We start from the raw sequence: 13797 nt of genomic DNA, 5'->3' as shown, positions 1-13797 counted from the left end.
TTATGTAATATCTATAAAGCTGTCTCATCTTATTTTACTTGAAAAGAGGTAAAATACCTAACTCTTGTCCTAATAATGTTTACATGTATTCCTAGCAAGACAAACTAAAAAATAGAGAGGAAAGCTTATAAAATAAATAAGCATACAAATGAACTGTAATAAAAATACCTAAAAGTACTTCATCCTGGATATTGACAAGGGGTTGTCATATTGTTCCTTGGAGTCTCAATACTGTGTCATCTCTGACCAATCTTTATCATGTTCCATCTTTTGATCATTGCATTTGATACACTTTGATTGACAATGTATACAACACACACTTATTTTAGTCAAAGAATATCTGGAGATATTTGAAATCCAAAAACAAAGCAAAATTAATGGAATTGTAATTGATTGCAAAAATGTGGTTTGAAATTTTTTCTAGAACATTGTTTTACTTGCAATTTTTGGTTTCTCCAGATTCTACATTTTGTCAGGGAATGACAGAAAACTGGATTTTGTAATGCATATTGTGATAATTCCAACATAATTTGAATTGTGTATATGTTTATATATTTAATTTATTTATTATCAGGCTCAGTTATCAAATTTAAAATGTTAATTACTAATACAACAATTCCTAGTCTTTAACAGTTAGCTTAAAATTATTAAGAAATTCTTCTCGAATATCTTACTATTTTTTTTCCTGGCCAATCCACATGTGTATCAGCCAGAAGACAAAGCTATGCTAGTAATTAAAACATGTAAAATTTAATGTAATGAATGCTTAACAATAAAAGGTGACTAACTTTCTTAAAAGAATAAAAGAAGAATCCTAGGACTAAATTGAAAATACATGTAGCAGTTACTGCTTCAAGAGCTAAGTACAAGTAAATATGGAAGAAATTAAGAACTGAAAAGCCGGCTAAGACTGGGATTCAGACCTCAAGGACATGGCTGACTGATCCAGGAACATGCAACCTTCAAGTGATAAGCAAACTGACCAGATGGTGTAGACAGAGGATACACAGTATCGCAAAGAAACCCACTGATATCGCAAAGAAACTTGTTGGAGATGACAAGGAGGGCATAAACTTTTACTAAGTCCCCGCTGAGGTAAATGCCGGTTGGCCTCCTGCATACCCTGCTGCTGACAACTGCACCACAGGAAAACGGGCATAAGCTCATTCATTTACTCTGGTCATATAATGTCCTTCTAGTACCTTCTACTGACAAAGGCTAGCATTGCACAAGTAAAGAGGTGCCTTTGGAGCTGTGAGAAAATAAATTGAAAATTGGCCTAAGTTACCATATGCACATTTCTAAGCCACTTAAGTTCTACTAAAGGGTCTATAATCCTTCATACAGATAAAGAAGTTCTCATATTTCTTCCCCCAAAAGTGGAGACACATTCCTAACCATCCCTGAAATCTATGTCTGACTTTTTCAAATCCAGCCACTTTCCCATTGAATATTTTAAAGTTAACCTCCAGTAACTTGTTCATGAAATAAGGGGAAGGAAAAGAAAAGACAAAAATTGGCTGATTTAAAAATGTGTACACATAACAAGAAGAGAAAGCTTTACAGCTTTTGTTTCTGTCTTACTCTACAATCAACTCCACGTTTCCCTTGCCTTCTGTCAGAATCTCAGCTGGGTTCAACCCAGAGTTCATTACTGAAGAGTTTAAATCCTTTATAACCCTGCATTTGGGATGGAAACAAGTTTTCTATTAACTGTAATTATTGGGCACAAACAATAACTAAAAAGAAGTCCATAGAATTTCCTTAGTTTCAGATATTGTCATCCTTGCCTTTGTTTTTTAGGAAGTAACTCAATTTCCTTTGGGAATTATGGTCAATCACTCTAACCAGTAGCGTAGTCCCTTTCTTTTCTGTTGGTTTGGCAACATAAGGATTCCCAAATGACCAGGTGGCAGTTTCATTTTAAAATTTGATGGAAATTATTTAATGAAAGAATCCCCCCATTGGGATCTAATACCTCCAAACTAAGAGAATTAAAACTTACCAGGATAGGAATTGAACAACAACAATAACAGACAAACAAAAAAAGCCAACAATAAACTTGTGAGGGTGTTATTAGTTTTAGCAGTAGAGGATTACTTTCACATTCACTCCTTGCTTTCCAGTCTTTATCACTTGGCTACAAGTGAGACATCTTTATGACTCTGATTCAAAGTATATAATGCACACATAGACAGAACTGCATTATTTCAAGGTCTTATATGAGAGCTGGTGCCACACAGAGTCTTTAATAAGCCATTAAACATTTGTGGTAATTCATCAGATTCTAGATTATGGAATTTAAAGAAAAAGCAAGCCAATCCAAGGGACATTATCTCATCACTATACTTTTTTTGTTTTGAAAAAAATTACTGAACAGAAGCAGTTTTCTGCTGATGCCATAATAGTGGAAAAGGTACTTCATGAGTCTGTGGAGGAAGCCACAGAAGGAAGTAGTGTTAGCTGTCTGTTACAACTATAACACATTGCTATAAACTTAGTGGCTTAAAGCAATGAGATTTATTACCTTATAGTTTGTAGGTAAGAAAACAGATGTGAATTTCACTGATCTAAAAACTGAGGAGGCAGTATGGTATTTATTTATTTTTTGTGTGTGTGTAGGTTCTAGGGGAGAATTCACTTCTGTTCATTTGAATTGCTGGCAAACTTGGTTTCTCGCAGTTCTTGGACCAAGATCCTTGTTTTCTAGCTGTAAATTGATGGTCATTCCTAGGTTCCAAAGGCTATCTCATTCCATGATTCTTGGTGTATTTCTTCCATTTTTAAAGCTTGTAGTGGCTCAATCCTTCTTATATCACATCTTTTCTCTCAGTCACACCACTCTCTCTAGCAGTATATTGGAAGGTTCTCTGTTTTTAAAAACTCATATAATTAGACTGGGCCCATCCAGACATTCAACAAAACTCTCCATCCAAAGATTTATAGCTTTAATTACACCTGACATTCATTTATGACTGAAAATTCTACCATGACCCTATAGTAGGCGGACATTTTTTTAAGTCTCTGAAGTAAATATTGTATGTTTTATTTTCATTCAAACCTCTATTCTTTCTTTCATTCTACTCACTATGATTTGATGATCTTCTTGCCACTGAGAAACTAGAAACCACCAAATGTGAATTATCTCATTTAATTCCTCACAAAAATACAAAACCAGCAACTGTTTTACACATTATTTTGCATTTTTTTCCAAACAGGATAGAGGGTGTATTTCTCCTAGCAAGAGGTGACCCTTAGTTGTACCCTAGATTCAGAGATCCAGCATATACCTGGAATGGTTTCAATAATAAGGATGTATTGATCTGCTTTGAGAACAGTTACTTAAGAAACTATTAGGGATTAATTATCTATGTACTTCAAAGGATCTTTTAGTAAGCTGTGTGTGACCTAGGGGAACAAATAGCAAATTTTGAGCCCCCTGAGGTTAGTAACAGTGGGCCACTCCTAGAGCCTCAGGGGATGGAATCATGTCACCGTTGCTGGCCCGAGTTAAGTGGAGGACAGGCCAGAGTTAAGTGGAGGAGGCAGTTGTACAGACTTCAGGAGTTGTAACCATGGAGAGTTAAAGCTCCTTCCAGTGGCACAAAAATAAACAGGGAAAGGAAAGGGGAACAGATATCCTGACTTCTTTACTCCTTCTGTTTTTGATATCTTAAAAAGTGTTTCTCATTCCCTGAATCCAGCTTGAAGCCTACTAGAGAGGGAATTTTTGTGATGCTTCTGTGAAGGTTAGCCCCTAGGGCATAGAACAGAATAAAGGAGAATAGAAAATGAGTAGGGATGAAGCAAATTAAGAATAACATGCAAAACACACTCCTTTTGTTCATTCAGAATCCATTCTTTCCTTTGATAAAGACATTCTCATCAGTAATACAAGGAAAACACAAACTTCTATCAACTGCCTTATCATTAATGTCGATTAACTCCTATACCCACTGGGAATTAAAATCGGGAAGTTACTCATAGGTAGTAGGAAAAAAGTGGGGAAATTAATTTATATGAAATACATAGAGCTGCTATAATCCTTGCTTTTGCGATTGGTCTCAAGCCTGTGGTTGATTATCATAACTTCTTTCCTCTATTACCAGTTCTCTGTTCCCATTACCATTTGCCATGAAACAGAGGTCTTCACCTGAGGAGGCAATCTAAACTTTTCTCCTCAAGCAAGCTCAACGTTTAGTTTTCTAGATTTTATCAAGAAGCCTTCCTTTGATTTTCATTATTTTACTTGGAACTTCAAGGAATTCACTCATTTCCAAACAAAATTCATATTTCCCACATTAAGAGCAACTGGCTGTTATGTATTAGAAGAAAATTCCAAAATTCTCCATGGACCTCTAAAATTTCTGCAAGTCCTGTGAAGTAGAGGCTCTAAATGCCTTTCATTATGGCTACCTTTTAAGAGTGTCGATATAATGAACAACCTTGTAAAAAGGAGTATTTTTGTCTAAAGTAACTGGAAAATTACTGTCATATAACAAAGGTAATGTATTCCTTTAGGAAAATGGTTAGCATATTTGCTTTCATCCTGTTATAAAAGAGTTGGGTTCCTTAAATGCTGGGTTCCTTAGTTGTGATGCAAAATCAATACATGAAGAATATCCCACTTGGGAGCCACTGTTTTATAACTAAATGTTCCAAATCATGTCTCTAACCATTATTTCTCTCTTGAGTATCAGGTTTCTACATTCAGTATATTGCATATATTTTCCTCTTTGTACCACATGAATCTTACCCATCTTGTCTCAAAAATGCACTTTCCATTTGCTTAGCAGATATGTTTCTATTCCTAATTTTTCTTTGTTGATGAATAATTTAATCATATGATCCAGTCAGAAAACTTAATTTCACCCCAGACATTGTACTTTCATCTGTCACATTCAATCTCTGCCTTTCCTTTCCATGACCAATACTAATTCTAGTTCCAAACTTTAAGTTTATCCCTTTCCAATCATCAATATTAAAATTGGCCTACTTTTTGTCCCCAAAATTTCTGGATTGTTGCTTTCAGTCATTTCACTTTCTCAGTACTGAAAGCTTCAACTCTGTTTCACTTTGTCAGACTGATTATTCTTCTGCTTCATATTTCATTATGAGGATGTTTGCATGCTCATCATATAATTCCATGCTATGCAATTATTTGTTTTGATTATTGAAACTCCCCACAATTCTTCAAGACTCAATTCTGTTATCATCTCGTAGGAAAGCTTTCACAGACCTCTCAGACTGGGTACCTTTCCACTACTGTGAACAAGTAAAACATTCTTCCCTTTACTTTTTATTGAACTTTAATATTTTACCAGCAGCCTCAACACTTTTCACAAGATTATAAGCAATTTATGACGGTGGAGATGGAAATGGCAACTCACTCCAGTATTCTTGCCTAGAGAGTCCTGTGGATGGAGGAGCCTGGTGGGATGATGTTTATGGGGTTGCACAGAGTCGGACGCGACTAAAGTGACTTAGCATCAGCAGCATGACTATGGAACATGACTTTGTATATATCTCCAGCTCTCACTATTACCAAAGTATTCAATAATATTTGCTTTATTAGTCATTACATGTGAAGTTAAAACAAATTGCTGATAAACTAAATCAGGAAACAATTTGTATGATTTGAAGATCAAAACCTTTCAAGGAAGACCCATAGGCTAGTTTTTCTTGCTCTACATCCGTATAGCACATTTACAAGCAGAAATCCTAAACAGCTCTAAAATAGTTTTAGTTCTTTATAAATATATAAAAAATATTTTAATATAAAATAGATATTAAAATGCAGAGCTATATATTATGAAAGTGTTGGATCTATTTAGGAATATTTGGTTATAAAAATTAAATGTCTTATGAAAGCTAATATTTGCATTTTTATCTCATACATTGCTTTTTTAAATACTGAAACCTGTTATGTAGTGTTGTTTGACTATTGCTGATCACAAAAATAGCTTTGTTAACATAGGTCTTAAATTTTTAATGAGCTTTATTAAAATATTATGCATCTAAAGATGCATTTGGGGGACAAAACCTTACTTGTCATTCATTTTAAGAAAGATCCCCTACAAGATTATTTAAGGCAATATATAGCAAAAATAAGCTCCTTAATTTAATTATAATGCAATATCTTGAGTACAGAATTTATGGTATACTACAGAATTATTTACTATATTTTTTTTCTGGAAAGGTGATATGTAAATAGTACACAGTTCCCTGCTTTTTTAGGATTAGGCATTTACATTTAGGTTATTTATCATTTGCTTCCATCTAAATAAAAATTCAAATGCTTTAAGCAAAACAGAGATATGCAAATGCAGCTCTTAGAAAGATAAACCAGGACTTTTTATTTTTTAAAATAACTGCTACTCTTTAAAGAAAATGAAAAGATTGCTTCAGGATTTACTTTGATATATTGATTGGCATAATTTAAATGTCAATATTTTGTTTAAACCTCAGAAGTTAAGACTTGCTAAAACGAATCATTGTGTTAGATGATAAATTTCTTTATTTTATTTTATTTTTTTAACATGTGGATCATCCAGCAACTACCTCACCTAAAGAAAGCATTATACATTTGTCCAAATCCATAAAATATGCAATACTATGATTGAGCCTAAACTAAACTATAGACTTTGGGTGATAATGATGTGTCAACATAGGTTCCTCAAGCATAACAAATGTGCCACTCTGGTGGGGGATGTTGATAATAGGGGAAGAAGCCATGTGACTGTGGAAGCAAATGGTTCATGAAAAAATGTGTTATCTTCTCATTCTCATTTTACTGTGAACTTACTACTTTAAAAAAAAAAAAAAAAAGGAAGGGGCTGATATATAAAGAAATCTTTAAAATTCTTAAAACTCAATAATAAACTAACAAATAAGCCAATTTTCAAATGACCATAAGGCTGAATAAACATTTCCCTAAGGAAGGTATGCAAACCCCTGTGCTCTGGAGCCCATTCTCTGCAACAAAAGAATTCACTGCAATGAGAAGCTGGTGCACCCAGACCAGAGAGCAGCCCCCGCTCTCTCTGAGGCTGGAGCAGGCTCCCAAACAGCAAGGAAGACCCAGCACAGCCACAAATAAATAAATAAATAAACAAAGTTATTAAGGAAAAAAATTACAAAATTATTCTCAATATTATTAATCATCAGGGAAGTATACATTGAAATCATGAGATACCATTTCACAGAAACTGGGAGTAGCCATAGACAAAATGACAAATAATAACCAGTTTTGGGGAGGATGTAGAGAAACTGAAACCCTCACAGACAGCTATCTAAAATGTTAAATACAACAGACAAAGGATTAATCTCAAAAATATACAAGCAAGTCCTCCAGCTCAACTTCAGAAAAATAAATGACCCAATCAAAAAATGGGCCAAAGAACTAAACAGACATTTCTCCAAGGAAGACATACAGATGGCTAAAAAACTCATGAAAAGATGCTCAACATCACTCATTATCAGAGAAATGCAAATCAAAACCACAATGAGGTACCATTATACGCCAGTCAGGATGGCTGCTATCCAAAAGTCTACAAGCGATAAATGCTAGCGAGGGTGTGGAGAAAAGGGAACCCTCTTACACTGTTGGTGGGAATGCAAATTAGTACAGCCACTATGGAAAACAGTGTGGAGATTTCTTAAAAAGCTGGAAATAGAACTGCCATATGACCCAACAATCCCACTTCTGGGCATACACACCGAGGAAACCAGATTTGAAAGAGACACGTGCACCCCAATGTTCATCGCAGCACTGCTTATAATAGCCAGGACATGGAAGCAACCTAGATGCCCATCAGCAGACGAATGGATGAGGAAGCTGTGGTACATATCCACCATGGAATATTACTCAGCCATTAAAAAGAATTCATTTGAATCCGTTCTAATGAGATGGATGAAACTGGAGCCCATTATACAGAGCGAAGTAAGCCAGAAAGATAAAGACCATTACAGTATACTAACATATATATATGGAATTTAGAAGGATGGTAACGATAACCCTATATGCAAAACAGAAAAAGAGACTCAGATGTATAGAACAGACTTGTAGACTCTGGGAGAAGGCGAGGGTGGGATGTTTCAAGAGAACAGCATTGAAACATGTATATTATCTAGGGTGAAACAGATCACCAGCCCAGGTTGGGTGCATGAGACAAGTGCTCGGGCCTGGTGCACTGGGAAGACCCAGAGGGATCGGGTGGAGAGGGAGGTGGGAGGGGGGACTGGGATGGGGAATACATGTAAATCCATGGCTAATTCATTTCAATGTATGACAAAAACTACTGCAATGATGTAAAGTAATTAGCCTCCAACTAATAAAAATAAATGGAAAAAAAAAAAGTTAAATAATATATCCCCTTTTGAAACCAGTTTGGTAGTTATTCCTAGAGGTTAAACAGAAATTGCATAAAAGTGAAAGTCACTTGGTATGTCTGACTCTTTGCGACCTCATGGACTATACAGTCCATGCAATTCTCCAGGCCAGAATACGGGGAAGAGGTGGTGGTGATGGTGAGGTGTGGACTCTAGCCTGCCAGGCTCCTCTGTCCATGGGATTCTCCAGGCAAGAATACTGGAGTGGGTTGCCATTTCCTTCTCCAGCGAATCTTCCCAGCCAGGGGTTGAACTGGAGTCTCCTGCACTGAAGTTGCATTTTTTACCAGCTGAGCTACCAGGGAATGACCCAGAAATTCAATCTGTAGGTATAAACTCAAGACAAATAAAAACATATTTGCACACAAAAGATTATACATGATTATTTTTAGTAGTGTTATCACAATAGCCAAAAGGTAGGGAAAAACCCACATGTCCAGCAACAGACAAATGAACAAACTATACATATCTACACACTGGAATATTTCAACAATAAAAATAAAACAACAATTTGATACATGATACAACATGAATGAACCTTGAACACATTATGATAAATGAAAGAATCTAGATGCAATAGAGCATGCATTGCATGATTTCATATTTAAGAATTGTATGGAATAGGTTACATGTACAGAGACTGAAAGTAGGTCAGTAGTTACCTAGGACTGAAGAGAATTAGGAGGAAATGGGGAGTGACCAGTAATGGTGATAATTATACAATATGATGAGTGTCTTAAATTGAATATACTGAGTTGTATACTTTAAATGGATACATTGTAAGGTAATTGAAATATATCTCAATACACCTGCTATTAAACAAACAAAGAAGCAAAACAAAGGTTTTCCATGGCTCCGTATCTTCCATAGTTACAGGCTATGTTTCCAAGCCATGGAGTACGATTAATGCATTTTCATTTTCATGTTGATTCAAGGTCTGGAAACTGAATATTCATAGCTGTTTGCATTTTTTGGCCCTTACGCTGAGGAACCTTTAATCGTTATTCGTATTTGTGTCTGACTCTGAGTTCTCTTCTGTCTCATATTTCAAATGTTCTTTGAATGTAACTTTCAGAACTCTGCACATTTGACAATGTTCCGATCTCCTACATTGCAGGTGTTCTCTGTCTTGCCAAACCCTTCAAAAACTAGGAAGCTCTTATCACAACACAGGAATGATTTCCCCAGACATCACTTTTAGGAAAACAAAACCTTAAATTCCCACATTGTCTCAGTTGGTCTTACTTGACTGACTTAACTTGTTTGGTTATAACTTTCAGTAATGATATAATCTTCCCCTTCTTCTAGCCTGGAACTGTATAAATGTCTATACCACTGTGTATACTGTAACCTCTTCTGAGCTTTAAAATCAGAAACAACTTATGTAAAATTAACTATAAGGTTTTTCTCATAAGATTTTGACATATGATATCATAATAAAAACAGGATGGGAAAAAAGGAAAAGGTCTGTATAGGTCAGAAAACAAAACAGAAGAAAATCATTGGGGATTGGCATCCAGCTAACGAGTCCATCCAAGTCTGTAAATGCTCCTGTCTTACTGATTAAGACTCAGTAAAATTATGCTCAGTCCCTGGGCCTTCTAACAAAATTATTTCCAGCAAAGCACCAAAAGGAACCAGAGGAACAATAAGGTTATTCTCATAAGATTACCTGTCAAACCTGAAATTGAAGATAAGATTCTCTGAATTAATACTGGAAAGAATCTTTCTATAAACATTTGTACTCTCTCTTGTTCCCTATATGTGTCTCCACTACCCAACATTTTTATTTTTAACATGAGGATTGTTGACATTATCCTGCCATCTTCTGAAGATCCTACATTTTCTCCTCTGTTTATTCCTTTGAGCTTTTATCAAGGCAAATTATAGCAATATAAAATAAATGTATGTACTTGAATATAACCAATTTTGTTTCTCTGCTTCAAATTCATCCAGGTTAACATCATCTTTTCACGACAATTAATATCTGCTCTTTGGAAGATTTACTACAGCCAGGGCCCCTCTCTTTCTTTTGTTCTCTACTTATAAAGATGGACAAATGAACACTGCATACACAACTCACTTTGAAAATTCAAATGCACTGAAAAGTACTACCTCTCCAACATTTAACATTAACTTTTTTGGCCAGCCACCAGTATAAAGATGTGATGATATTCACTGGAGAAGATGAAAGAATATATCTCAGGTGATGTGTTTGAAATAACTTTGTTGCATGGCAGAGGATTATCATAAACAATGATTTACTTAACATCTTCACTTAGTTAATAATCATCTAAACTGTAAAATGTTTGTATTAATCCAGTTGGACTGTTTCAACAAAATACCACTAAATGAGTAGTTTAAACAACAAAAATTTATTTCTGTTCTGGAGGCTGGAAGTCCCAGATCAAGGTCTGGTAAGTATCTGCCTCCTGGCTTTCAGATGTCACTGTTCTTGTTGTGTCCCACATAATCTTTCTGGGGTGTATGAGCATGGACAGATATCTTTATCATTCTTTTTCTTCTTATAAAGTCACTAATCCTATAAGATTAGGAAACACCACCACCACCACTAGTAAGCCTCACTTAACCTCAATTACTTTTTAAAAGCTGTCTAAAAATACAGTCACATTGGGCATTAAGGCTTCAACATACAATTTTCAGGAGTACACAATTCATTCAGTAGTAATATCCAAAACTGAATGACTGGTCATCCCACAAAAGGAGAGACTATTTTCCACGTAGCAATTAACACCAACCAGCCTTCAATTATCTAAGGCTATGATCCATTGTAATAATCACTGTATCTCACAACTTGAATGCCCTCTTTCCTGATATCTGTACAACCCTCTCATAATTCACACTCTTCCAACTACACTGGTCTTCTTGTTTTTTGCATATGCAAAACAGAATACTTACTTGGTCGTTGCTCTACGCTATTACCACTACTGAAAAACCTCAGCCAACATCTTTCAAGTATGTAGTCAAAGTAACTTATACTAAGTATAATGAACTTTTCTTAGTATTTAATACTCTTGTACCTTTCTATAGTCCTGATTTTTTTTTCTACTTGACATTTTCTTAGGACTGGCACTTAATATATTTTAATACACTATGCAAATTATTGATTATTGTCATTATGTTTAACAGTTTTATCATTTATTTCTCTTCTTTATAAAGATGTCGACCCACCCAAAATATATGCTCCATAATCACTAATGTAACTCAATTTCCTAGAAGAGTGAATAAAATATCTATTAAGTGAATAAAACATTTCTGAATTATGGATCAAGATGTTTGCCACCAAAATCTAAACAATTCACTTTTGACTTAAAAGCTGTAATGATTTTCTATGAGTCAGGAGTCTGAGCACAGCTTAGCTAGGTCCTCTGATCAGGGACTAGCAAGGCCGGACTGAGTTCTCATCTGGAGATTTGACTGGGGAAGAATCTGCTTCTAAACTCATGCAGAATGATGGTAAAGTTAATTTCTATGTAGTAACATCTCTAAGAGATCCCACTTATCACCCCCTAGTTAAAATCTGCTCTCCTGTTCTAGAGGCCACCCACAGTGGCCCTGAAGACTCCAATGACAATTTCAAATACGGTAGTTTGCCTATTTAAAGCCAGCAAGAAGAATGTCTCTGACCTCAGAAGAGCCCAGTTCGCCATAAGTACTTTTACTTACACTATCGGGCCCACCTTAAGTGGTAACTCCTTTGGTTAATTCTGATGAAAAAGATAGATGATTTTTGTTTGCTGTCCCATGTAACTAGATAAAAAACAATAAATATAAATATATTTTAGAAGTCTTGGGTAATTACTGTAGAAGTAAGTGAATGTATGAATATCTACCATTTTCATTAGCAACTGACTAGTCAAGCTTTTTTTCAAAAATCATGAGAATAAGTTGACATCTCTAAAATGTGGTGTATAAGTAATAGAGAAGAAAAAGTACATTTTAGTCCTATTTCCTTCTTGCTGGAAGGAATTTTATCACAACAATAAGAATAGATTCCCAAGTAAGAATATTATTAATGGAGCTGAATCTCCTGTCATAGCTTATGTTTTTAAGGATTTAGGCAGCTTAACTGATAAAGAGTATGCCAGATTGCTACATGACAATGAATTAAGAAACTATGTGTGTATATATACATATATATATATGTATGTGCTTACATTGAATATTATTTCACTTATTTTTGTAATTAAAGAGAAAGTCTAAGTGAACAAACCTTGTCTCAACTAAAGAATCAATTTAGCTCAATTCCAGTCAAGCATATAAATCGAGCATTTTTATGTGCCTAGCACTCTGTTCCACATCCCAGATGAAGCACTATTTGAACCTCTATCCTCTTCTCCAGGAAACAACTCATTTGGTGACAACAAAACATCAATATATAAAACAATTTGAGTTGACCATGGAGCTGCTTTTAATCAGCCTAACACAGTTGCTGGAAGCAACTGCTGAATTAGTTTTCTTCAGTCACAAGTTCAATCCCAAACTTAACATCATTGCCCTTGCTGATGTGGCTCTGGGCCAGGTTAGGCAAGAGGCTAACAAAATTTGTCCAATTTACTCTAAGCAATTTTATTTAACTGGCAGTTGTTACCTTTGTGTCCCATCTCCTGACAGGCAGATTTAAAGCTCTGCAATATCCAGTCAGGCTGTGTGCCAGGGTGTCAGGACCTAACTGTAACTGCCCTGGCTCTCCCTACTGTAATCTCTATCAACAACAAACAGATTAACATTTCACAGTCAAAACACAGGGTAGTGGCTAACACTCCTGTTTTATATGTGTAAAAGAAGCTCTTCACTCATTTGGACAATAAACTAAACGACCTTGCTTGAATCCCAAACGCGGCATGAGGCAACAGATTTCCCAATGAATTCAAGAAGATGCATATAATTTATAAACCTAAATGATCTATTATTTTAAATGGGTGATATACCTGCATAATTGCAGGCTCTTCCCCCTCCCCCACCATGGCTCAGTGGTAAAGAATCTACCTGCCAATGGAGAAGATGCTCGGATGCAGGTTCAGTCTCCGGGTCAGGTAGATCCACTGAAGGAGGAAATGGCAATCCACTCCAATATTCTTGCCTGGGAAATCCCATGGAGAGGGGAGCCTGGAAGACTGTAGTCCGTGGGTTTGCAAAGAGTCAGACATGTGAGCACGCACACAGCATGTGTGTAGTCACTGCTTACAATGACTGCAGCCATGAAATTAGAAGCCGATTGCTCCATGGAAGGAAAGCTATGACAAACCTAGACAGCATATTAAAAAGCAAAGACAACACTTTGCTGACAAAGTCCGCATAGTCAAAGCTATGGTTTTCCCAGAAGTCATATATGAAAGTGAGAGTTGGACCATAAAGAAGACTGAGTGCTGAAGAATCAATCCT

The sequence above is a fragment of the Odocoileus virginianus genome, chromosome 21, assembly GCF_023699985.2.
Source record: "Odocoileus virginianus isolate 20LAN1187 ecotype Illinois chromosome 21, Ovbor_1.2, whole genome shotgun sequence".
Taxonomy (NCBI): domain Eukaryota; kingdom Metazoa; phylum Chordata; class Mammalia; order Artiodactyla; family Cervidae; genus Odocoileus; species Odocoileus virginianus.
The sequence above is the reverse complement of the archived record's forward strand: the minus strand, read 5'-3'. Positions refer to the sequence as shown.